The following is a 25,874-nucleotide window of genomic DNA, read 5'->3' as shown; positions in this document are numbered from 1 at the left end:
CCCAATCTCTCTCTCACACTCCCAGTCTCTCCCTCTCACACACTCCCAATCTCTCTCTCTCTCTCTCACACTCCCAGTCTCTCTCTCTCACACTCCCAATCGCTCTCTCTCTCACACTCCCAATCTCTCTGTCTCTCACACTCCCAATCTCTCTCTCTCTCACTCCCAATCTCTCTCTCTCTCTCACACTCTCTCTCTCTCTCTCACACTCCCAATCTCTCTCTCACACTCCCAGTCTCTCCCTCTCACACACTCCCAATCTCTCTCTCTCTCTCACACACTCTCTCTCTCTCTCTCTCACACTCCCACTCTCTCTCTCTCACTCGCACTCTCTCTCACACTCCCACTCTCTCTCTCTCACTCCCAGCCTCTCTCTCTCTCTCTCTCACTCCCAGTCTCTCTCTCTCTCACACTCCCAGTCTCTCTATCTCACTCCCAGTCTCTCTCTCTCTCACACACTCCCAGTCACTCAGTTCAGTTCAGTTCAGTTCAAATGCTTTATTGGCATGAAAGTTTACAGAGAACCATATTGCCAAAGCTTACATTGCAAAAAGGTACAGTTTTCCAACATTCTGTAGGTGTCAATCGATTTGACATTTGTTGGGTATATACAATATTACTTTTAAACAATATTAATTTTAAACTGTCTTTCTACTTCATTTGGTACGTTCAATATTAATTTTAAACAGTCTTACTTTTAAACAGTCCTCAGGTTGTGACATGTTGTTACATATTTAGCCCCAAGGTATGGTCTGTCTCCTTCTCCTAGGACTAATCTCAATTTTGACAGATCATCCAATTCCTTGAAATCTGGGGTTGTTTGGCTTAGCTTGTTGAATAATATGTTTCTTGATGTGTTGAATTTTTCGCATTTTAGGAGGAAATGCATTTCTGTTTCAACCTCGCCAGCTAGACATTGATCGTATATTCTATTCTCTCTAGGCTGCCAGGATTTCTTGTATCTGCCTTTTTCAATTTCCAGTTGGTGGTCGCTTAGTCTGTACCTGGTGAGGGTCTGTCTCTGTTTTGTGTCTCTGATGGTCGTGAGGTAGTCTGCCAGTTTATATTCTCTTTTTAGGGCCCGGTAACATTCTAATCTGCTTTGGCTTTCGGTTATTTTGTTCCAATGTTCCAGGTAGGTTTCTTTGCATTTTTTAATGATTTGGTTCACTCGGATTGGTGTTTGGACGGCTGTGTTGGTCTGGGGCTGGTCAGGGTCCGGCTGAGTACTTAATTTCAGTAGCAGCTGACTCAGGGGACTCTTTTCTGGGTTTAGCTCTTGGGTCTGAAAGGCTTTGAAATGAAGGGTGTCTGGGGAGCTAGATTTGAGGTGATTTAGGAAGTTTAGTGCTCGTTTTTGGATGTTTATTATCAGTGGGTATCTGCCTAGTTCGGCTCTGCATGCATTTGTTGGCGTTTTTCTTTGGGTGCGAAGGATGCTTCGGCAGAATTCTGCATGTAGGGCTTCTATTGTGTGTTTTTCCCATTTAGTGTAGCTTTGGTGATTTAGCGGGCCCCATACTTCACTACCGTACAGTGCAATGGGCAGGATTATGCTGTCAAAAATTTTGAGCCAGATTTTGATTGGGATTTGGATGTTGTAGAATTTTCTTTTTATTGCATATAGGGCTCTTCGGGCTTTTTCTTTTAGTGCATTCACTGCTATGCTGAAGCTCCCTGATGCTGTAATAGTTAGACCAAGGTAGGTGTAGCTCATAGTGTGTCCTATAGTGGTATCACACTCCCAATCTCGCTCTCTCACACTCCCAATCTCTCTCTCTCTCACACTCCCAATCTCTCTCTCTCTCACACTCCCAATCTCTCTCTCTCTCACACTCCCAATCTCTCTCTCTCTCACACTCCCAATCTTTCTCTCTCACACACTCCCAGTCTCTCTCTCTCTCACACTCCCAATCTCTCTCTCTCTCACACTCCCAATCTCTCTCTCTCTCTCACTCCCAATCTCTCTCTCTCACACTCCCAATCTCTCTCTCTCTCACACTCCCAATCTCTCTCTCTCTCACTCCCAGTCTCTCTCTCTATCTCACTCCCAGTCTCTCTCTCTCTCTATATCTCTCTCACTCCCAGTCTCTCTCTCACACTCCCAATCTCTCTCTCTCACACTCCCAATCTCTCTCTCTCACTCCCAGTCACTCTCTCTCTCTCTCTCTCACACTCCCAGTCTCTCTCTCTATCTCACTCCCAGTCTCTCTCTCTCTCTATCTCTCTCTCACTCCCAGTCTCTCTCTCACACACTCCCAGTCTCTCTCTCTCACGCACTCCCAGTCTCTCTCTCTCCCTCTCTCACTCACTCCCAGTCTCTCTCTCTCTCTCTCTCTCACACACACACACTCCCACTCTCTCTCTCTCTCTCACACTGCCACTCTCACTCTCTCTCTCACACTCCCCCTCTCTCTCTCTCTCATACTCCCTCTCTCTCTGTCTCACACTCCCAGTCTCTCTCTCTCTCTCACACGCCCAGTCTCTCTCTCTCTCTCACACTCCCAGTCTCTCTCTCACACACACTCCCAGTCTCTCTCACACTCCCAGACTCTCTCTCTCTCACACTCCCAGTCTCTCTCTCTCTCTCACACTCCCAGTCTCTCTCTCTCACACTCCCAATCTCTCCCTTTCTCACACTCCCAATCTCTCTGTCTCTCACACTCCCACTCTCTCTCTCTCTCTCTCACACACTCCCACCCTCTCTCTCTCTCTCACACACTCTCTCTCTCTCTCACACTCCCACTCTCTCTCTCTCACTCCCACTCTCTCTCTCTCACACTCCCACTCTCTCTCTCTCACACACACACTCCCACTCTCTCTCTCACACTCCCAGTCTCTCTCTCTCTCTCACTCCCAGTCTCTCTCTCTCTCTCTCTCTCTCTCACTCCCACTCCCAGTCTCTCTCTCTCTCTCTCACACTCCGTCTCTCTCTCTCTCACTCACATTCCCAGTCTCTCTCTCTCTCTCTCACTCCCAATTTCGCTCTCTCACTCCCAGTCTCTCTCTCTCTCACACATTCCGTCATTCTCTCTCTCACACTCCCAATCTCTCTCTCACACTCCCAATCTCTCTCTCTCTCACACTCCCAATCTCTCTCTCACACTCCCAATCTCTCTCTCTCACACACTCCCAGTCTATCTCTCTCTCACTCCCAGTCTCTCTCTCTCACACTCCCAATCTCTCCCTCTCACACACTCCCAGTCTCTCTCTCTCTCACACTCCCAATCTCTCTCTCTCTCTCACACTCCCAATCTCTCTCTCTCACACTCCCAATTTCTCACACTCCCAATCTCTCTCTCTCACACACTCCCAATCTCTCTCTCACACTCCCAATCTCTCTCTCTCTCACACTCCCAATCTCTCTCTCTCTCTCTCTCACTCCCAATCTCTCTCTCTCACACTCCCAATCTCTCTCTCTCTCTCTCTCACTCCCAGTCTCTCTCTCACACACTCCCAGTCTCTCTCTCTCACACTCCCAACCTCTCTCTCACACTCCCAATCTCTCTCTCTCTCACACTCACAATCTCTCTCTCTCTCTCACTCCCAATCTCTCTCTCTCACACTCCCAATCTCTCTCTCTCACACTCCCAATCTCTCTCTCTCTCACACTCCCAGTCTCTCTCTCTCTCACTCCCAGTCTCTCTCTCTCACACTCACAATCTCTCTCTCTCACACACTCCCAGTCTCTTGCTCTCACACTCCCAATCTCTCTCTCTCTCTCACACTCCCAATCTCTCTCTCTCACACTCCCAATCTCTCACACTCCCAATCTCTCTCTCCCTCACACTCCCAGTCTCTCTCTCTCACACTCCCAATCCCTCTCTCTCTCACACTCCCAATCTCTCTCTCTCTCACACTCCCACTCTCTCTCTCTCACACTCCCAATCTCTCTCTCTCACACTCTCAATCTCTCTCTCTCTCATGCTCCCAATCTCTCTCTCACACACTCCCAATCTCTCTCTCACTCTCACTCCCAATCTCTCTCTCTCTCACTCCCAGTCTCTCTCTCTCACACACTCCCAGTCTCTCTCTCTCACACACTCCCAATCTCTCTCTCACTCACACTCCCAATCTCTCTCTCTCACACTCCCAATCTCTCTCTCTCTCACTCCCAGTCTCTCTCTCTCTCACACTCCCAGTCTCACTCTTTCTCACACTCCCAATCTCTCTCTCTCTCACACTCCCAATCTCTCTCTCTCTCACTCCGTCTCTCTCTCACACTACCAATCTCTCTCTCTCTCACACTCCCAGTCTCTCTCTCTCTCACTCCCAGTCTCTCTCTCTCACACTCACAATCTCTCTCTCTCACACACTCCCAGTCTCTTGCTCTCACACTCCCAATCTCTCTCTCTCTCTCACACTCCCAATCTCTCTCTCTCTCACACTCCCACTCTCTCTCTCTCACTCGCACTCTCTCTCACACTCCCACTCTCTCTCTCTCACTCCCAGCCTCTCTCTCTCTCTCTCACACTCCCAGTCTCTCTCTCTCTCTCTCTCTCACACTCCCAGTCTCTCTATCTCACTCCCAGTCTCTCTCTCTCTCACACACTCCCAGTCACTCTCTCTCTCACACTCCCAATCTCGCTCTCTCACACTCCCAATCTCTCTCTCTCTCACACTCCCAATCTCTCACTCTCTCACACTCCCAATCTCTCTCTCTCTCACACTCCCAATCTCTCTCTCTCTCACACTCCCAATCTTTCTCTCTCACACACTCCCAGTCTCTCTCTCTCTCACACTCCCAATCTCTCTCTCTCTCACACTCCCAATCTCTCTCTCTCTCTCACTCCCAATCTCTCTCTCTCACACTCCCAATCTCTCTCTCTCTCACACTCCCAATCTCTCTCTCTCTCACTCCCAGTCTCTCACTCTATCTCACTCCCAGTCTCTCTCTCTCTCTATCTCTCTCTCACTCCCAGTCTCTCTCTCACACTCCCAATCTCTCTCTCTCACACTCCCAATCTCTCTCTCTCACTCCCAGTCACTCTCTCTCTCTCTCTCACACTCCCAGTCTCTCTCTCTATCTCACTCCCAGTCTCTCTCTCTCTCTATCCAATTCCAATTCCAATTAAAATGCTTTATTGGCATGAAAGTTTACAGAGAACCATATTGCCAAAGCTTACATAGCAAAAAGGTACAGTTTTCCAACATTCTGTAGGTGTCAATCGATTTGACATTTGTTGGGTACATACAATATTACTTTTAAACAATATTAATTTTAAACAGTCTTTGTACTTCATTTGGTACGTTCAATATTAATTTTAAACAGTCTTAATTTTAAACAGTCCTCAGGTTGTGACATGTTGTTACATATTTGGCCCCAAGGTATGGTCTGTCTCCTTCTCCTAGGACTAATCTCAATTTTGACAGATCATCCAATTCCTTGAAATCTGGGGTTGTTTGGCTTAGCTTGTTGAATAATATGTTTCTTGATGTGTTCAATTTTTCGCATTTATCTCTCTCTCACTCCCAGTCTCTCTCTCACACACTCCCAGTCTCTCTCTCTCACACACTCCCAGTCTCTCTCTCTCCCTCTCTCACTCACTCCCAGTCTCTCTCTCTCTCTCTCTCTCACACACACACACTCCCACTCTCTCTCTCTCTCTCACACTGCCACTCTCTCTCTCTCTCTCACACTCCCCCTCTCTCTCTCTCTCATACTCCCTCTCTCTCTGTCTCACACTCCCAGTCTCTCTCTCTCTCTCACACGCCCAGTCTCTCTCTCTCTCTCACACTCCCAGTCTCTCTCTCACACACACTCCCAGTCTCTCTCACACTCCCAGACTCTCTCTCTCTCACACTCCCAGTCTCTCTCTCTCTCTCACACTCCCAGTCTCTCTCTCTCACACTCCCAATCTCTCCCTTTCTCACACTCCCAATCTCTCTGTCTCTCACACTCCCACTCTCTCTCTCTCTCTCTCACACACTCCCACTCTCTCTCTCTCTCTCACACACTCTCTCTCTCTCTCACACTCCCACTCTCTCTCTCTCACTCCCACTCTCTCTCTCTCACACTCCCACTCTCTCTCTCTCACACACACACTCCCACTCTCTCTCTCACACTCCCAGTCTCTCTCTCTCTCTCACTCCCAGTCTCTCTCTCTCTCTCTCTCTCTCTCACTCCCACTCCCAGTCTCTCTCTCTCTCTCTCACACTCCGTCTCTCTCTCTCTCACTCACATTCCCAGTCTCTCTCTCTCTCTCTCACTCCCAATTTCGCTCTCTCACTCCCAGTCTCTCTCTCTCTCACACATTCCGTCATTCTCTCTCTCACACTCCCAATCTCTCTCTCTCACACTCCCAATCTCTCTCTCTCTCACACTCCCAATCTCTCTCTCTCTCACACTCCCAATCTCTCTCTCACACTCCCAATCTCTCTCTCACACTCCCAATCTCTCTCTCTCTCACACTCCCAATCTCTCTCTCACACTCCCAATCTCTCTCTCTCACACACTCCCAATCTCTCTCTCTCTCACTCCCAGTCTCTCACTCTATCTCACTCCCAGTCTCTCTCTCTCTCTATCTCTCTCTCACTCCCAGTCTCTCTCTCACACTCCCAATCTCTCTCTCTCACACTCCCAATCTCTCTCTCTCACTCCCAGTCACTCTCTCTCTCTCTCTCTCACACTCCCAGTCTCTCTCTCTATCTCACTCCCAGTCTCTCTCTCTCTCTATCTCTCTCTCACTCCCAGTCTCTCTCTCACACACTCCCAGTCTCTCTCTCTCACACACTCCCAGTCTCTCTCTCTCCCTCTCTCACTCACTCCCAGTCTCTCTCTCTCTCTCTCTCTCACACACACACACTCCCACTCTCTCTCTCTCTCTCACACTGCCACTTTCTCTCTCTCTCTCACACTCCCCCTCTCTCTCTCTCTCATACTCCCTCTCTCTCTGTCTCACACTCCCAGTCTCTCTCTCTCTCTCACACGCCCAGTCTCTCTCTCTCTCTCACACTCCCAGTCTCTCTCTCACACACACTCCCAGTCTCTCTCACACTCCCAGACTCTCTCTCTCTCACACTCCCAGTCTCTCTCTCTCTCTCACACTCCCAGTCTCTCTCTCTCACACTCCCAATCTCTCCCTTTCTCACACTCCCAATCTCTCTGTCTCTCACACTCCCACTCTCTCTCTCTCTCTCTCACACACTCCCACTCTCTCTCTCTCTCTCACACACTCTCTCTCTCTCTCACACTCCCACTCTCTCTCTCTCACTCCCACTCTCTCTCTCTCACACTCCCACTCTCTCTCTCTCACACACACACTCCCACTCTCTCTCTCACACTCCCAGTCTCTCTCTCTCTCTCACTCCCAGTCTCTCTCTCTCTCTCTCTCTCTCTCACTCCCACTCCCAGTCTCTCTCTCTCTCTCTCACACTCCGTCTCTCTCTCTCTCACTCACATTCCCAGTCTCTCTCTCTCTCTCTCACTCCCAATTTCGTTCTCTCACTCCCAGTCTCTCTCTCTCTCACACATTCCGTCATTCTCTCTCTCACACTCCCAATCTCTCTCTCTCACACAACCAATCTCTCTCTCTCTCACACTCCCAATCTCTCTCTCTCTCACACTCCCAATCTCTCTCTCACACTCCCAATCTCTCTCTCACACTCCCAATCTCTCTCTCTCTCACACTCCCAATCTCTCTCTCACACTCCCAATCTCTCTCTCTCACACACTCCCAGTCTCTCTCTCTCTCACTCCCAGTCTCTCTCTCTCACACTCCCAATCTCTCCCTCTCACACACTCCCAGTCTCTCTCTCTCTCACACTCCCAATCTCTCTCTCTCTCACACTCCCAATCTCTCTCTCTCACACTCCCAATTTCTCACACTCCCAATCTCTCTCTCTCACACACTCCCAATCTCTCTCTCACACTCCCAATCTCTCTCTCTCTCACACTCCCAATCTCTCTCTCTCTCTCTCTCACTCCCAATCTCTCTCTCTCACACTCCCAATCTCTCTCTCTCTCTCTCTCACTCCCAGTCTCTCTCTCACACACTCCCAGTCTCTCTCTCTCACACTCCCAACGTCTCTCTCACACTCCCAATCTCTCTCTCTCTCACACTCACAATCTCTCTCTCTCTCTCACTCCCAATCTCTCTCTCTCACACTCCCAATCTCTCTCTCTCACACTCCCAATCTCTCTCTCTCTCACACTCCCAGTCTCTCTCTCTCTCACTCCCAGTCTCTCTCTCTCACACTCACAATCTCTCTCTCTCACACACTCCCAGTCTCTTGCTCTCACACTCCCAATCTCTCTCTCTCTCTCACACTCCCAATCTCTCTCTCTCACACTCCCAATCTCTCACACTCCCAATCTCTCTCTCCCTCACACTCCCAGTCTCTCTCTCTCACACTCCCAATCCCTCTCTCTCTCACACTCCCAATCTCTCTCTCTCTCACACTCCCACTCTCTCTCTCTCACACTCCCAATCTCTCTCTCTCACACTCTCAATCTCTCTCTCTCTCATGCTCCCAATCTCTCTCTCACACACTCCCAATCTCTCTCTCACTCTCACTCCCAATCTCTCTCTCTCTCACTCCCAGTCTCTCTCTCTCTCACACTCCCAGTCTCTCTCTCTCACACAATCCCAATCTCTCTCTCACTCACACTCCCAATCTCTCTCTCTCACACTCCCAATCTCTCTCTCTCTCACTCCCAGTCTCTCTCTCTCTCACACTCCCAGTCTCACTCTTTCTCACACTCCCAATCTCTCTCTCTCTCACACTCCCAATCTCTCTCTCTCTCACTCCGTCTCTCTCTCTCACACTACCAATCTCTCTCTCTCTCACACTCCCAATCTCTCTCTCTCAAACTCCCAATATCTCTCTCACACTCCCAATCTCTCTCTCTCTCTCACTCCCAATCTCTCTCTCTCTCACTCCCAGTCTCTCTCTCTCTCACACTCCCAGTCTCTCTCTCTCTCTCACACTCCCAATCTCTCTCTCTCGCTCACACTCCCAATCTCTCTCTCTCTCTCACTCCCAGTCTCTCTCTCTCACACTCCCAAACTCTCTCTCTCTCTCTCTCTCACACTCCCAATCTCTCTCTCACACTCCCAGTCTCTCTCTCTCACACACTCCCAGTCTCTCTCTCTCACACACTCCCAGTCTCTCTCTCTCACACTCCCAATCTCTCTCTCTCACACTCCCAATCTCTCTCTCTCTCACACTCCCAATCTCTCTCTCTCACATTCCCAATCTCTCTCTCTCTCACACTCCCAATCTCTCTCTCTCTCACACTCCCACTCTCTCTCTCTCACTCCCACTCTCTCTCTCTCACACTCCCACTCTCTCTCTCTCACACACACACTCCCACTCTCTCTCTCACACTCCCAGTCTCTCTCTCTCTCTCACTCCCAGTCTCTCTATCTCTCTCTCTCTCTCTCACTCCCACTCCCAGTCTCTCTCTCTCTCTCTCACACTCCGTCTCTCTCTCTCTCACTCACATTCCCAGTCTCTCTCTCTCTCTCTCACTCCCAATTTCGCTCTCTCACTCCCAGTCTCTCTCTCTCTCACACATTCCGTCATTCTCTCTCTCACACTCCCAATCTCTCTCTCTCACACTCCCAATCTCTCTCTCTCTCACACTCCCAATCTCTCTCTCTCTCACACTCCCAATCTCTCTCTCACACTCCCAATCTCTCTCTCACACTCCCAATCTCTCTCTCTCTCACACTCCCAATCTCTCTCTCACACTCCCAATCTCTCTCTCTCACACACTCCCAGTCTATCTCTCTCTCACTCCCAGTCTCTCTCTCTCACACTCCCAATCTCTCCCTCTCACACACTCCCAGTCTCTCTCTCTCTCACACTCCCAATCTCTCTCTCTCTCTCACACTCCCAATCCCTCTCTCTCACACTCCCAATTTCTCACACTCCCAATCTCTCTCTCTCACACACTCCCAATCTCTCTCTCACATTCCCAATCTCTCTCTCTCTCACACTCCCAATCTCTCTCTCTCTCTCTCTCACTCCCAATCTCTCTCTCTCACACTCCCAATCTCTCTCTCTCTCTCTCTCACTCCCAGTCTCTCTCTCACACACTCCCAGTCTCTCTCTCTCACACTCCCAACCTCTCTCTCACACTCCCAATCTCTCTCTCTCTCACACTCACAATCTCTCTCTCTCTCTCACTCCCAATCTCTCTCTCTCACACTCCCAATCTCTCTCTCTCACACTCCCAATCTCTCTCTCTCTCACACTCCCAGTCTCTCTCTCTCTCACTCCCAGTCTCTCTCTCTCACACTCACAATCTCTCTCTCTCACACACTCCCAGTCTCTTGCTCTCACACTCCCAATCTCTCTCTCTCTCTCACACTCCCAATCTCTCTCTCTCACACTCCCAATCTCTCACACTCCCAATCTCTCTCTCCCTCACACTCCCAGTCTCTCTCTCTCACACTCCCAATCCCTCTCTCTCACACTCCCAATCTCTCTCTCTCTCACACTCCCACTCTCTCTCTCTCACACTCCCAATCTCTCTCTCTCACACTCTCAATCTCTCTCTCTCTCATGCTCCCAATCTCTCTCTCACACACTCCCAATCTCTCTCTCACTCTCACTCCCAATCTCTCTCTCTCTCACTCCCAGTCTCTCTCTCTCTCACACTCCCAGTCTCTCTCTCTCACACACTCCCAATCTCTCTCTCACTCACACTCCCAATCTCTCTCTCTCACACTCCCAATCTCTCTCTCTCTCACTCCCAGTCTCTCCCTCTCTCACACTCCCAATCTCTCTCTCTCTCACTCCGTCTCTCTCTCACACTACCAATCTCTCTCTCTCTCACACTCCCAGTCTCTCTCTCTCTCACTCCCAGTCTCTCTCTCTCACACTCACAATCTCTCTCTCTCACACACTCCCAGTCTCTTGCTCTCACACTCCCAATCTCTCTCTCTCTCTCACACTCCCAATCTCTCTCTCTCACACTCCCACTCTCTCTCTCTCACTCGCACTCTCTCTCACACTCCCACTCTCTCTCTCTCACTCCCAGCCTCTCTCTCTCTCTCTCACACTCCCAGTCTCTCTCTCTCTCTCTCTCACACTCCCAGTCTCTCTATCTCACTCCCAGTCTCTCTCTCTCTCACACACTCCCAGTCACTCTCTCTCTCACACTCCCAATCTCGCTCTCTCACACTCCCAATCTCTCTCTCTCTCACACTCCCAATCTCTCACTCTCTCACACTCCCAATCTCCATCTCTCTCACACTCCCAATCTCTCTCTCTCTCACACTCCCAATCTTTCTCTCTCACACACTCCCAGTCTCTCTCTCTCTCACACTCCCAATCTCTCTCTCTCTCACACTCCCAATCTCTCTCTCTCTCTCACTCCCAATCTCTCTCTCTCACACTCCCAATCTCTCTCTCTCTCACACTCCCAATCTCTCTCTCTCTCACTCCCAGTCTCTCACTCTATCTCACTCCCAGTCTCTCTCTCTCTCTATCTCTCTCTCACTCCCAGTCTCTCTCTCACACTCCCAATCTCTCTCTCTCACACTCCCAATCTCTCTCTCTCACTCCCAGTCACTCTCTCTCTCTCTCTCTCACACTCCCAGTCTCTCTCTCTATCTCACTCCCAGTCTCTCTCTCTCTCTATCTCTCTCTCACTCCCAGTCTCTCTCTCACACACTCCCAGTCTCTCTCTCTCACACACTCCCAGTCTCTCTCTCTCCCTCTCTCACTCACTCCCAGTCTCTCTCTCTCTCTCTCTCTCACACACACACACTCCCACTCTCTCTCTCTCTCTCACACTGCCACTCTCTCTCTCTCTCTCACACTCCCCCTCTCTCTCTCTCTCATACTCCCTCTCTCTCTGTCTCACACTCCCAGTCTCTCTCTCTCTCTCACACTCCCAGACTCTCTCTCTCTCACACTTCCAGTCTCTCTCTCTCTCTCACACTCCCAGTCTCTCTCTCTCACACTCCCAATCTCTCCCTTTCTCACACACCCAATCTCTCTGTCTCTCACACTCCCACTCTCTCTCTCTCTCTCTCACACACTCCCACTCTCTCTCTCTCTCTCACACACTCTCTCTCTCTCTCACACTCCCACTCTCTCTCTCTCACTCCCACTCTCTCTCTCTCACACTCCCACTCTCTCTCTCTCACACACACACTCCCACTCTCTCTCTCACACTCCCAGTCTCTCTCTCTCTCTCACTCCCAGTCTCTCTCTCTCTCTCTCTCTCTCTCACTCCCACTCCCAGTCTCTCTCTCTCTCTCTCACACTCCGTCTCTCTCTCTCTCACTCACATTCCCAGTCTCTCTCTCTCTCTCTCACTCCCAATTTCGCTCTCTCACTCCCAGTCTCTCTCTCTCTCACACATTCCGTCATTCTCTCTCTCACACTCCCAATCTCTCTCTCTCACACTCCCAATCTCTCTCTCTCTCACACTCCCAATCTCTCTCTCTCTCACACTCCCAATCTCTCTCTCACACTCCCAATCTCTCTCTCACACTCCCAATCTCTCTCTCTCTCACACTCCCAATCTCTCTCTCACACTCCCAATCTCTCTCTCTCACACACTCCCAGTCTCTCTCTCTCTAACTCCCAGTCTCTCTCTCTCACACTCCCAATCTCTCCCTCTCACACACTCCCAGTCTCTCTCTCTCTCACACTCCCAATCTCTCTCTCTCTCTCACACTCCCAATCTCTCTCTCTCACACTCCCAATTTCTCACACTCCCAATCTCTCTCTCTCACACACTCCCAATCTCTCTCTCACACTCCCAATCTCTCTCTCTCTCACACTCCCAATCTCTCTCTCTCTCTCTCTCACTCCCAATCTCTCTCTCTCACACTCCCAATCTCTCTCTCTCTCTCTCTCACTCCCAGTCTCTCTCTCACACACTCCCAGTCTCTCTCTCTCACACTCCCAACCTCTCTCTCACACTCCCAATCTCTCTCTCTCTCACACTCACAATCTCTCTCTCTCTCTCACTCCCAATCTCTCTCTCTCACACTCCCAATCTCTCTCTCTCACACTCCCAATCTCTCTCTCTCTCACACTCCCAGTCTCTCTCTCTCTCACTCCCAGTCTCTCTCTCTCACACTCACAATCTCTCTCTCTCACACACTCCCAGTCTCTTGCTCTCACACTCCCAATCTCTCTCTCTCTCTCACACTCCCAATCTCTCTCTCTCACACTCCCAATCTCTCACACTCCCAATCTCTCTCTCCCTCACACTCCCAGTCTCTCTCTCTCACACTCCCAATCCCTCTCTCTCTCACACTCCCAATCTCTCTCTCTCTCACACTCCCACTCTCTCTCTCTCACACTCCCAATCTCTCTCTCTCACACTCTCAATCTCTCTCTCTCTCATGCTCCCAATCTCTCTCTCACACACTCCCAATCTCTCTCTCACTCTCACTCCCAATCTCTCTCTCTCTCACTCCCAGTCTCTCTCTCTCTCACACTCCCAGTCTCTCTCTCTCACACACTCCCAATCTCTCTCTCACTCACACTCCCAATCTCTCTCTCTCACACTCCCAATCTCTCTCTCTCTCACTCCCAGTCTCTCTCTCTCTCACACTCCCAGTCTCACTCTTTCTCACACTCCCAATCTCTCTCTCTCTCACACTCCCAATCTCTCTCTCTCTCACTCCGTCTCTCTCTCTCACACTACCAATCTCTCTCTCTCTCACACTCCCAATCTCTCTCTCTCAAACTCCCAATATCTCTCTCACACTCCCAATCTCTCTCTCTCTCTCACTCCCAATCTCTCTCTCTCTCACTCCCAGTCTCTCTCTCTCTCACACTCCCAGTCTCTCTCTCTCTCTCACACTCCCAATCTCTCTCTCTCGCTCACACTCCCAATCTCTCTCTCTCTCTCACTCCCAGTCTCTCTCTCTCACACTCCCAAACTCTCTCTCTCTCTCTCTCTCACACTCCCAATCTCTCTCTCACACTCCCAGTCTCTCTCTCTCACACACTCCCAGTCTCTCTCTCTCACACACTCCCAGTCTCTCTCTCTCACACTCCCAATCTCTCTCTCTCTCACACTCCCAATCTCTCTCTCTCACATTCCCAATCTCTCTCTCTCTCACACTCCCAATCTCTCTCTCTCTCACACTCCCAATCTCTCTCTCTCACACTCCCAATCTCTCTCTCTCTCACACTCCCAATCTCTCTCTCTCTCACACTCCCAATCTCTCTCTCTCACACTCCCAATCTCTCTCTCTCACACACCCAATCTCTCTCTCTCAAACTCCCAATATCTCTCTCACACTCCCAATCTCTCTCTCTCTCACACTCCCAATCTCTCTCTCTCTCACTCCCAATCTCTCCCTCTCTCACTCCCAGTCTCACTCTCTCTCACACTCCCAGTCTCTCTCTCTCTCTCACACTCCCAATCTCTCTCTCTCTCTCACACGCCCAATCTCTCTCTCTCTCTCACTCCCAGTCTCTCTCTCTCACACTCCCAATCTCTCTCTCTCTCTCTCACACACTCCCAATCTCTCTCTCACACTCCCAGTCTCTCTCTCTCACACACTCCCAGTCTCTCTCTCTCACACTCCCAATCTCTCTCTCTCACACTCCCAATCTCTCTCTCTCTCACACTCCCAGTCTCTCTCTCTCACACTCTCAATCTCTCTCTCTCACACTCCCAATCTCTCTCTCTCTCACACTCCCAATCTCTCTCTCTCTCACACCCCCAATCTCTCTCTCACACTCCCAATCTCTCTCTCTCACACTCCCAATCTCTCTCTCTCTCACACTCCCAATCTCTCTCTCTCACACTCCCAATCTCTCTCTCTCTCACACTCCCAATCTCTCTCTCTCACACTCCCAATCTCTCTCTCTCTCTCTCACTCCCAATCTCTCTCTCTCAGACTCCCAATCTCTCTCTCTCACACTCCCAATCTCTCTCTCTCTCACACTCCAAATCTCTCTCTCTCACACTCCCAGTCTCTCTCTCTCTCATACTCCCAGTCTCTCTCTCACACTCCCAGTCTCTCTCTCTCACACACTCCCAATCTCTCTCTCACTCACACTCCCAATCTCTCTCTCTCACTCCGCCTCTCTCTCACACTCCCAATCTCTCTCTCTCACACTCCCAATCTCTCTCTCTCTCACACTCCCAATCTCTCTCTCTCACACTCCCAATCTCTCTCTCTCTCTCACTCCCAATCTCTCTCTCTCACACTCCCAATCTCTCTCTCTCACACTCCCAATCTCTCTCTCTCTCACACTCCAAATCTCTCTCTCTCTCACACTCCCAGTCTCTCTCTCTCTCACTCCCAGTCTCTCTCTCTCACACTCCCAATCTCTCTCTCTCACACACTCCCAGACTCTCTCTCTCACACTCCCAATCTCTCTCTCTCTCTCTCACATTCCCAATCTCTCTCTCTCACACTCCCAATCTCTCACACTCCCAATCTCTCTCTCTCACACACTCCCAATCTCTCTCTCTCACACTCCCAATCTCTCTCTCTCTCTCACACTCCCAATCTCTCTCTCTCACACTCCCAATCTCTCTCTCTCTCACACTCCCAATCTCTCTCTCTCTCATACTCCCAGTCTCTCTCTCACACTCCCAGTCTCACTCTTTCTCACACTCCCAATCTCTCTCTCTCACACTCCCAATCTCTCTCTCTCACTCCGCCTCTCTCTCACACTCCCAATCTCTCTCTCTCTCACACTCCCAATCTCTCTCTCTCAAACTCCCAATATCTCTCTCACACTCCCAATCTCTCTCTCTCTCACACTCCCAATCTCTCTCTCTCTCACTCCCAATCTCTCTCTCTCTCACTCCCAGTCTCTCTGTCTCTCACACTCCCAATCTCTCTCTCTCTCTCTCACACTCCCAATCTCTCTCTCTCTCTCTCACACTCCCAATCTCTCTCTCTCTCTCATTCCCAGTCTCTCTCTCTCACACTCCCAATCTCTCTCTCTCTCTCACACTCCCAATCTCTCTCTCACACTCCCAGTCTCTCTCTCACACTCCCAGTCTCTCTCTCACACACTCCCAGTCTCTCTCTCTCACACTACCAATCTCTCTCTCTCACACTCCCAATCTCTCTCTCTCTCACACTCCCAATCTCACTCTCTCACACTCCCAATCTCTCTCTCTCTCACTCCCAATCTCTCTCTCTCTCACACTCCCAATCTCTCTCTCTCTCTCACACTTCCAATCTCTCTCTCTCTCTCTCTGACACTCCCAATCTCTCTCTCTCTCACACTCCCTGTCTCTCTCTCTCACACTCCCATTCTCTCTCTCTCTCACACTCCCAGTCTCTCTCTCTCACACACTCCCAGTCTCTCTCTCTCACACACTCCCACTCTCTCTCTCCCACACTCCCAATCTCTCTCTCTCTCACGCCCAGTCTCTCTCTCTCTGACTCCCAGTCTCTCTCTCTCTCACACTCCCAATCTCGATCTCTCTCTCTCACACTCCCAATCTCTCTCTCTCTCACTCCCAATCTCTTTCTCTCTCACACTCCCAGTCACTCTCTCTCACACTCCCCGTCTCTCTCTCTCACATTCCCAATCTCTCTCTCTCTCACTCCCGATCTCTCTCTCTCACACACTCCCACTCTCTCTCTCTCTCTCACACTCTCTCTCTCTCACACACTCCCAATCTCTCTCTCACACTCCCAGTCTCTCCCTCTCACACACTCCCAATCTCTCTCTCTCTCTCTCACACTCCCAGTCTCTCTCTCTCACACTCCCAATCGCTCTCTCTCTCACACTCCCAATCTCTCTGTCTCTCACACTCCCAATCTCTCTCTCTCTCACTCCCAATCTCTCTCTCTCTCTCCCTCTTTCACACTCCCAATCTCTCTCTCTCTCACACACTCTCTCTCTCTCTCTCTCACACTCCCACTCTCTCTCTCTCACTCGCACTCTCTCTCACACTCCCACTCTCTCTCTCTCACTCCCAGCCTCTCTCTCTCTCTCTCACACTCCCAGTCTCTCTCTCTCTCTCTCTCTCACACTCCCAGTCTCTCTATCTCACTCCCAGTCTCTCTCTCTCTCACACACTCCCAGTCACTCTCTCTCTCACACTCCCAATCTCGCTCTCTCACACTCCCAATCTCTCTCTCTCTCACACTCCCAATCTCTCTCTCTCTCACACTCCCAATCTCTCTCTCTCTCACACTCCCAATCTCTCTCTCTCTCACACTCCCAATTTTTCTCTCTCACACACTCCCAGTCTCTCTCTCTCTCACACTCCCAATCTCTCTCTCTCTCACACTCCCAATCTCTCTCTCTCTCTCACTCCCAATCTCTCTCTCTCACACTCCCAATCTCTCTCTCTCTCACACTCCCAATCTCTCTCTCTCTCACTCCCAGTCTCTCACTCTATCTCACTCCCAGTCTCTCTCTCTCTCTATCTCTCTCTCACTCCCAGTCTCTCTCTCACACTCCCAATCTCTCTCTCTCACACTCCCAATCTCTCTCTCTCACTCCCAGTCACTCTCTCTCTCTCTCTCTCACACTCCCAGTCTCTCTCTCTATCTCACTTCCAGTCTCTCTCTCTCTCTATCTCTCTCTCACTCCCAGTCTCTCTCTCACACACTCCCAGTCTCTCTCTCTCACACACTCCCAGTCTCTCTCTCTCCCTCTCTCACTCACTCCCAGTCTCTCTCTCTCTCTCTCTCTCACACACACACACTCCCACTCTCTCTCTCTCTCTCACACTGCCACTCTCTCTCTCTCTCTCACACTCCCCCTCTCTCTCTCTCTCATACTCCCTCTCTCTCTGTCTCACACTCCCAGTCTCTCTCTCTCTCTCTCACACGCCCAGTCTCTCTCTCTCTCTCACACTCCCAGTCTCTCTCTCACACACACTCCCAGTCTCTCTCACACTCCCAGACTCTCTCTCTCTCACACTCCCAGTCTCTCTCTCTCTCTCACACTCCCAGTCTCTCTCTCTCACACTCCCAATCTCTCTGTCTCTCACACTCCCACTCTCTCTCTCTCTCTCTCACACACTCCCACTCTCTCTCTCTCTCACACACTCTCTCTCTCTCTCACACTCCCACTCTCTCTCTCTCATTCCCACTCTCTCTCTCTCACACTCCCACTCTCTCTCTCACACACACACACTCCCACTCTCTCTCTCACACTCCCAGTCTCTCTCTCTCTCTCACTCCCAGTCTCTCTCTCTCTCTCTCTCTCTCACTCCCACTCCCAGTCTCTCTCTCTCTCTCTCACACTCCGTCTCTCTCTCTCTCACTCACATTCCCAGTCTCTCTCTCTCTCTCTCACTCCCAATTTCGCTCTCTCACTCCCAGTCTCTCTCTCTCTCACACATTCCGTCATTCTCTCTCTCACACTCCCAATCTCTCTCTCTCACACTCCCAATCTCTCTCTCTCTCACACTCCCAATCTCTCTCTCTCTCACACTCCCAATCTCTCTCTCACACTCCCAATCTCTCTCTCACACTCCCAATCTCTCTCTCTCACACTCCCAATCTCTCTCTCACACTCCCAATCTCTCTCTCTCACACACTCCCAGTCTCTCTCTCTCTCACTCCCAGTCTCTCTCTCTCACACTCCCAATCTCTCCCTCTCACACACTCCCAGTCTCTCTCTCTCTCACACTCCCAATCTCTCTCTCTCTCTCACACTCCCAATCTCTCTCTCTCACACTCCCAATTTCTCACACTCCCAATCTCTCTCTCTCACACACTCCCAATCTCTCTCTCACACTCCCAATCTCTCTCTCTCTCACACTCCCAATCTCTCTCTCTCTCTCTCTCACTCCCAATCTCTCTCTCTCACACTCCCAATCTCTCTCTCTCACACTCCCAATCTCTCTCTCTCTCACTCCCAGTCTCTCTCTCTCTCTCACACACTCCCAGTCTCTCTCTCTCTCTTACACACTCCCAGTCTCTCTCTCTATCTCACTCCCAGTCTCTCTCTCTCTCTATCTCTCTCTCACTCCCAGTCTCTCTCTCACACACTCCCAGTCTCTCTCTCTCTCACACACTCCCAGTCTCTCTCTCTCTCACTCACTCCCAGTCTCTCTCTCTCTCTCTCTCTCACACACACTCCCAGTCTCTCTCTCTCTCTCTCCCACTCCCAGTCTCTCTCTCTCTCACACTCCCAGTCTCTCTCACACTCCCAGTCTCTCTCTCTCTCTCTCTCTCTCTCACACTCCCAGTCTCTCTCTCTTCCCCCAATCTCTCTTTCTCTTCTCCCCCCAATCTCTCTCTCGCTCTTCTCCCCCCAGTCTCTCTCTCTCTCTCCCCCAGTCTCTCTCTCTCTCTCCTTCCCCCTCTCTCTCTCTCTCCTTCCCCCTCTCTCTCTCTCTCCTTCCCTCTCTCTCTCCTTCCCTCTCTCTCTCCTTCCCCCTCTCTCTCCTTCCCTCTCTCTCCTTCCCTCTTTCCCTCTCCTTCCTTCTCTCTCTCTCTCCTTCCCTCTCTCTCTCTCTCCTTCCCTCTCTCTCTCTCTCCTTCCATCTCTCTCTCTCGCTCCTTCCATCTCTCTCTCTCTCTCTCCTTCCCTCTCTCTCTCTCTCTCTCTCCTTCCCTCTCTCTCTCTCCTTCCCTCTCTCTCTCTCTCTCCTCCCTCTCTCTCCTTCCCTCTCTCTCTCTCTCTCCTTCAATCTCTCTCTCTCCTTCCCTCTCTCTCTCTCCTTCCCTCTCTCTCTCTCTCTTTCCCTCTCTCTCTTTCTCCTTCCCTCTCTCTCTCTCTCTCTCCTTCCATCTCTCTCTCTCTCTCTCCTTCCCTCTCTCTCTTCCCCCCAGTCGCTCCCTCTCTCTCTTCCAACAACAACATGCCCTCAAAAAAGCCTCGGCACCGCCGGGCACCCCCAGCTAGTTATATATGTAAGAGACACCCGGTGGAACCGCCACATGCGCCCCCCCAGAATTTGCTTTAACGAAAGTCCAAAGATGAGATGGTCTGACGAGCTAGTGGTCTCGGCGGGCGTGCTGTCTCGATTTGGTGGGCCAGGTCTGAAGATGCTGGTCGTAAGCGGATCCTTACGCACGTCGTGGCGAATAAAACGTATTCGTCAGGCGAAGGACCGTGGAGACGTGCGAAACAGCAGGCCTTGTCAGCGTGATGGGCAGGTTGGGCGGACGTGGGCAATGTCTCCGTTGTTGTTGAAACAAGTCCTTGTTCTGACAAACTCTGCAGGAACGCCAAACGAGCGATCCAGAAGGACTTGACAGGTGAGGTCGGTGAACTCGCCGACAGGTGAGCGAAACCTTCGGGAGGCTGGAATGCATGGAACGGTGTGTGCCATAGTGCTACGACGATAACACAACGGAGGGTGAAAAGTTGCTGCGTTGATCAGTGATTGGTGAGGACAGCAACTTTCACGTGGCTGATCGCGGCCGCGAGATGCCCATTGGACCCGTCCTCGATGTTTGCAGCGTCAGTAGAAGTTTGCGTTTGTTAAGGAGAAAACTGGAGAAAGGGCGGCAATGGTCCGGGTTGTTGTGAATTTCGGTAGGGGTAAACTCTGCCTGGAGGGCAGCAACACATGTAGTTGTTCTTGCTATAGGAGAAAACAGCCGGGAGGGCGGCACGCTTCTTGTCTCACCAAAAAGTGTGGAAGGTAACACAACCAGCAGGCTGACGGGCTGGTGCATCGTCGGCGGGGCATGAGTCTTCGTGTTTCACGAGGAATGGGTCCTCGTGGTTCGCAAGGGATGGGTCCTCACTCGTGGTTCACGAGGGATGGTTCCTCGTGTTTCGGGAGGAGCGGGTCCTCGTGTTTCGCGAGGAGCGAGTCCTCGTGGCATCTCCGCGGGGGCACGCTCCGATCTTGCGGACTCGAAAACCTTCGGACCCCGCGCTTGGAGGGATTCATGCTTGCTGTTGCGTTGGGAGATGTCGCAGAGGCGGACGAACCATGTGGTGGTAGAAATATCGAATACAGAGACCGTAAGCACGTGCGTGGTCTGTGCCACATTGATGTTCCCGGCGGATGGGGCTTCTACCTTTAGAAAGCACGAGGGCGGTTGCAGCACCCGGAATGGCGGTAGCGACAGCAAAACGGCTGATGCTTCTATAGCGTGCTTCTTTTTGAAAGACGATCACAAAACTCTCCAGTTGTAGGCGTTGGCGTTTGTGTTCGACGGTTGCCGTTGGTTGTGCTCTACCTCTGTAAAATCGGTCTCCAATGTAGGTGTTGTTGGCTGCACTTCCTTTGCGAATACGTTCGCAAAGACTGGGTCACCAATGTAGGAACTGCTGTTCGTCGGCTGTTGTTCGTCGATTGTTCATCGGTTGTCTTCTGTGCAGACGAGATTCAGGCTGTGCGTTTCATCCATGAAAAACGTTCACAGATATGGGGTCACCAATGTAGGTATTGATGAGCCCCCGCATTCACGTCATTGGGTCACCAATGTAGCAGTTGATGAGCTCCCGTATTCACATCGTTGGGTCACCAATGTAGCAGTTCGTGTTCACCTAGGTAGGTATCGGACGAATGACTACTAAATAATTGAGTTCGACTTCAGGAGAACAATCTAGAAGTTGTTTATTTACAAGAACAGATGAAATACAGCAGGTAAGGCGGCTGGATGCAGGAGCACTGTGAAGTAGGTCTTTCCCCAGCGGGGACGCCACGAGGACTGAGTCCGCAGTCCTCTGGATAGCATGATGACGTCATCATGCTTGGCTGTGTTTTCCCGTGCTTCGGGCGTCACGTGACCGCGTCGTGACGTCAGCGCATTCGCCCACATTTGGGGTGGTCATGTGACCCGCACCAATACGTCGACGCATCTACCCGGCACTGAGGCTGGCCGTTGCGGCCAAAGTCGCGAGCGCGAGAGGCACCTGGCACTGAGGCTGGCTGTTGCGGCCGAAGTCGCGGGAGCAGGAGAGGCACCCGGCACTGTGGCTGGCCGTTGCAACCGTCGAGGAAGCGGACGGCCGAACTAGGCCGGCGGCCGACGCGTTTAGGTGCATCACGTGATACATGACGTGACGTCAGCGCGCTAGGGTGCATCTTAAAGGGGCAATGGCCCAAACAGGTAAGCTAAAGGGGCAATGGCCCAAACAGGTAAGTAATATACATACAGTTAGGTTAAAGCGAATTATGTACATTATATATGTAAGGGACACCCAGTGGAACTGCCACAATAACACAGTACTCTGCACACCACAATCCTACAATATTCAGCTCCTCAGTTATCAGTTACTTCATTATTTATTAGGACCTAAGCTAAAGTTGAAAACTACTCAGTCTTGCCCTCATAGATATAACTAAGAACACACAGTGATCAAGAGTTAACTAATACAGTGCCCCGGCACTATATAACCAACAAGGGAATGAAAGAGTTCAGAATATTTTGTTTATTAATAACAAGGAAAAGACTGTTATTATCTGTTAAAGATTAACAGGAATGATTGTAAAGTTCATGATAAATGCTTATTAAATACATTTGTACACTAATTAATGAGAGATGTTTAACATTCCAAATGAACATGACCTATCTAAATGGACTAAATATATTGGGGAAAGTATACATTGAATTCAAACTAAAGAAAGCTACAAGTGGTAGGTTAGGAGTTAGGGAGTTAGGGGGCAGTTAGTATAATGATGTTAATGATGATATAAATGCAAGTCTTTCTTTCTTCTTTCTTAACAGTCTCAAATCAATAATGCAATAACATTGGCACATACTTAAAATGCCAAAGGGATTAATTACAAAAAGTGATTGATAAGATGAAAATTTAGTTTGTCGGTTGAAATGGATGAATAGGTTTACAGATAACGATGGTCGAGTTGTCTACATTAATAGTGAGAAACTTATGCATAAATAATTTTCAGTGTATGATGCTGAACACATTCTAGGGTATTGCTGCTGCATCAGAATTTTCATTCTTTACAGGGCTCCAAATGACATTGAATAATAGCCCTTATTTTTATACACGACAGCTTGGACTTGTTATGGCAAAGCTGGGCATTATCTGTGCGCTTGCAGTAGTCAGAGGTCAAGGAATATTCTTAATGGTTTTCTAAAAAGGTTGTTTCTCCTGCACAGCAATGATCAGGCAGTAAATAATGAATTCAGCAAGCTGAATAATAAGCAAGGCCACTGGTTCCTCATTTCCACTGAAAAATGGATGGAATCACAGAATGTGATCCCCAAAATACTGGCAGAACTCTGATACTGATACCATAGTCAGATGTAATAAAAATGGAATTTAACTTATTGTTGGTAATTTTTCAAGCATGCATCGTCCACCGGCAACACACAGCAGAAATCCGTAGGTGCACAGCACGTTCCCAGGAAAATTACCCTTACTCAGCCTTTAACATAAAGAATATCCCATGGTACATCACAGATAGATGTACGGAAAACAGATGTTGAGCAGGAAGGGTTAAGAGGAGTGACTGCAGGCTAAGTTGAGGAGATAGGTTTTGAGAAAGTTTTTTTTTTAAAAAGAGGCAGAAAGGTTTACGAAGGGAATTGTAGAGAGTAGGACCCAGATGGCTGAAGGCACTGCCACCAAATGATGGGATGAAGTGGTGGAGGGGATGCACAAAAGGACAGAGTCAGAGGAATTCTGGAGGGGAAATATAGGACTGGAGGAGATGGAAGAAATAGATTGGAGATATATTTAAAAATTAGGATATGGAGATTAAATTTAATGTACAGAGGACGGGGAGCCAATGTAGGTCAGCAAGGACAAGGCTGATAGGCGAGTAGGACTTAATGCAGCATTGAGATATGTGCAGCAAAGCTTTGTTCAAGGCAAAGTTTCTAAATGGAGGTCAGCAATCAGTTGAGTCTAGCAGTGACAAAGGCATGCATGAGGATGTCAGTGGGGATGGGACAAAGGTAAGGACAGAGGTGGGCCCTGTAGAGGAGGTGGAAGTGAGCGGTCCTTGTGAGAAGACATGGATTCTGAAACTAAGCTCAGGATTGATCAGAACTTCAAGGTCATGAACAGTCTGGTTGAGTCTGAGATAGTGATTGGGATGGGGGGGTCGGAGCAAATGATGGTGAGAGAGTGTAGTTTGTGGCAGAGACTGAAAAAAGAATCTTGAGGGACTACCCAGGTGACAGTGCAGGAGATGAAAGTAAAACCATTACTGAAAATGTGCTCTCTACATTCAGAGAGATAGCACTGGAGGAGAGATGCTGAGGAGGATCATGTGGTGCAGTCAAGGAGGATGAGGAGGGATAAAGCATCATGGTCACAGTCACAAAGAATATTATTTGTGGCTTTAGCTAGAGCCACTTCAGCTATGAGAAGGGCAGAAGCCAGACTGGAGAGGATTCAAGCATGGAGTTACAGAAGCGATAGGCATGGAGCTGGAAGATGACATGTTCCAGGACCTTGAAGAGGGAAGGGTGGTTGGAGATGAGACAGAAATTACCACGAATGGAAGAATAAAGGGTGCTTCTTTTAAGGGGTTGATTCAGTCACCCTAAATGAGCGGCCCTAATTATAAACAAACTAGCTGGAGTACCCAGCGTTGCCGAGGGAACTGAAGAACCCTCTGCCATGTTTATAAAACTGTTGGGATTGAAGAACTCTTGCTAAGCACCCAGGAGGTGGTTCTTTAACTTCATTTTTTGTTAATGGGGATCGCCAGTAGCCATATACTCCAGGTTTTACAGTTTTGGGTATGTCTCGCCTGGTCAACAGCAATTATAAACAAATGTGATCATGGAATGTGATTCCAAACACCAGCAAAGAAATCACAGGATCCCATATAATAAAAGCAAACTTTGATTTATTCAGTCACTGAATAATAAGGATAGAAACTGGCTGGACAATCAGCCCAACATTAGAAGAACGGTAGGTTTATAGTTCACAGCGTGATAATTTAAATTTGGGATCTCTTCAGGCACTGGTTACTGAGGTTGCTACAATAGTTTCTGTTGGTATGTAGCTGGCCCACTTTTTAATAATACTCTGCTTCTGAAGCTATTTTGTCTGGAAGAGTGCTTATCACACTCTTAGACCTTTTCCTGAGAAGACACTGCTCGCACTCTTAAAGTGCGACAGCGAACCATTTAAACAAAGTGCTCATGTAAAGATGTGAATCCAATCCATGAACACTTTTAACTTTCTGCAAGACTTACGTATTCATTCTGTAAAATGACTTTGGCTTTTAAGATCTGATTACACTGCTTAAAATGTGCTTTTGAATCTTCACGCGTTGTAGCAACTCTGATTTTCCACCTTCAGGCTTAGTGCAAGCATGTTTCTAAAAGGAATCTGAGTTGGATGTTAACTCACATCAAAACACACAATTTATTTTTATACTGAAGGAAATCAAATGAAATACAGGTATTTGCTGTTAAAGGAACTTGTAATAACAGAAAACACCATTGGATTCCTCTGCTATGCTATGCACTATATTACATTAATAAAATATATTCCTAATTTCAATGTGTGTACTTCAATACTATTGAAAAATAGATTACTGGAATAGTATATATATACAAAACATGCATTTAGCAGTCAGATTAATACATATCTAATCCCTATGTGATTCAGATCCCAGCATAGAATGACACTATCTCAAATCCCTTTTCGTTCACCCATAACCTTTTTATACATTTACAGTACATTTTTACTGAGAATTGCTATTTGTTAATATATTTTAGCACTAAGTAAAATTATTTAGTACTTAGATGAGAATGGTAAGTACATAATTAAATGGGAGATGGTTAAAGAAAATGGTATACTTTATATGAAGTCGGCATAAATCCTACCACTTTTTTGACAAAATGGTAATGCGTCAAAGGTACGGAACCTATGAAACATTATATTAAAAGTACATAACCTTCAATATTGTATCCACGCCTCTTATCCTGAACAAAAACACTATGGAGCTTTTAGCAGAGCAGTAATTAATTTAATGCACAAAGTTGCACCTTACTTTATTGGATCAAAGACTATGATTAGCGTAATTGCATTTGAATGTTATGGACAGTACATTATACCCT

The 25,874-nt window shown here is 49.1% G+C and overlaps 1 protein-coding gene across 13 annotated transcripts in view; it reads right to left on the bottom strand.

The window, feature by feature from the left end:
• kcnab1a (potassium voltage-gated channel subfamily A regulatory beta subunit 1a) overlaps window positions 1-25,874 on the bottom strand; it is a 568,613-nt gene that overhangs the window by 335,148 nt on the left and 207,591 nt on the right. The gene's annotated exons all lie outside the window — the stretch shown is intronic.

Source organism: Somniosus microcephalus, chromosome 6, assembly GCF_052327205.1.
Source record: "Somniosus microcephalus isolate GS21.2 chromosome 6, FLI_Smic_1.0, whole genome shotgun sequence".
Lineage (NCBI taxonomy): Eukaryota > Metazoa > Chordata > Chondrichthyes > Squaliformes > Somniosidae > Somniosus > Somniosus microcephalus.
This window is presented reverse-complemented; position numbering and strand designations above follow the sequence as displayed.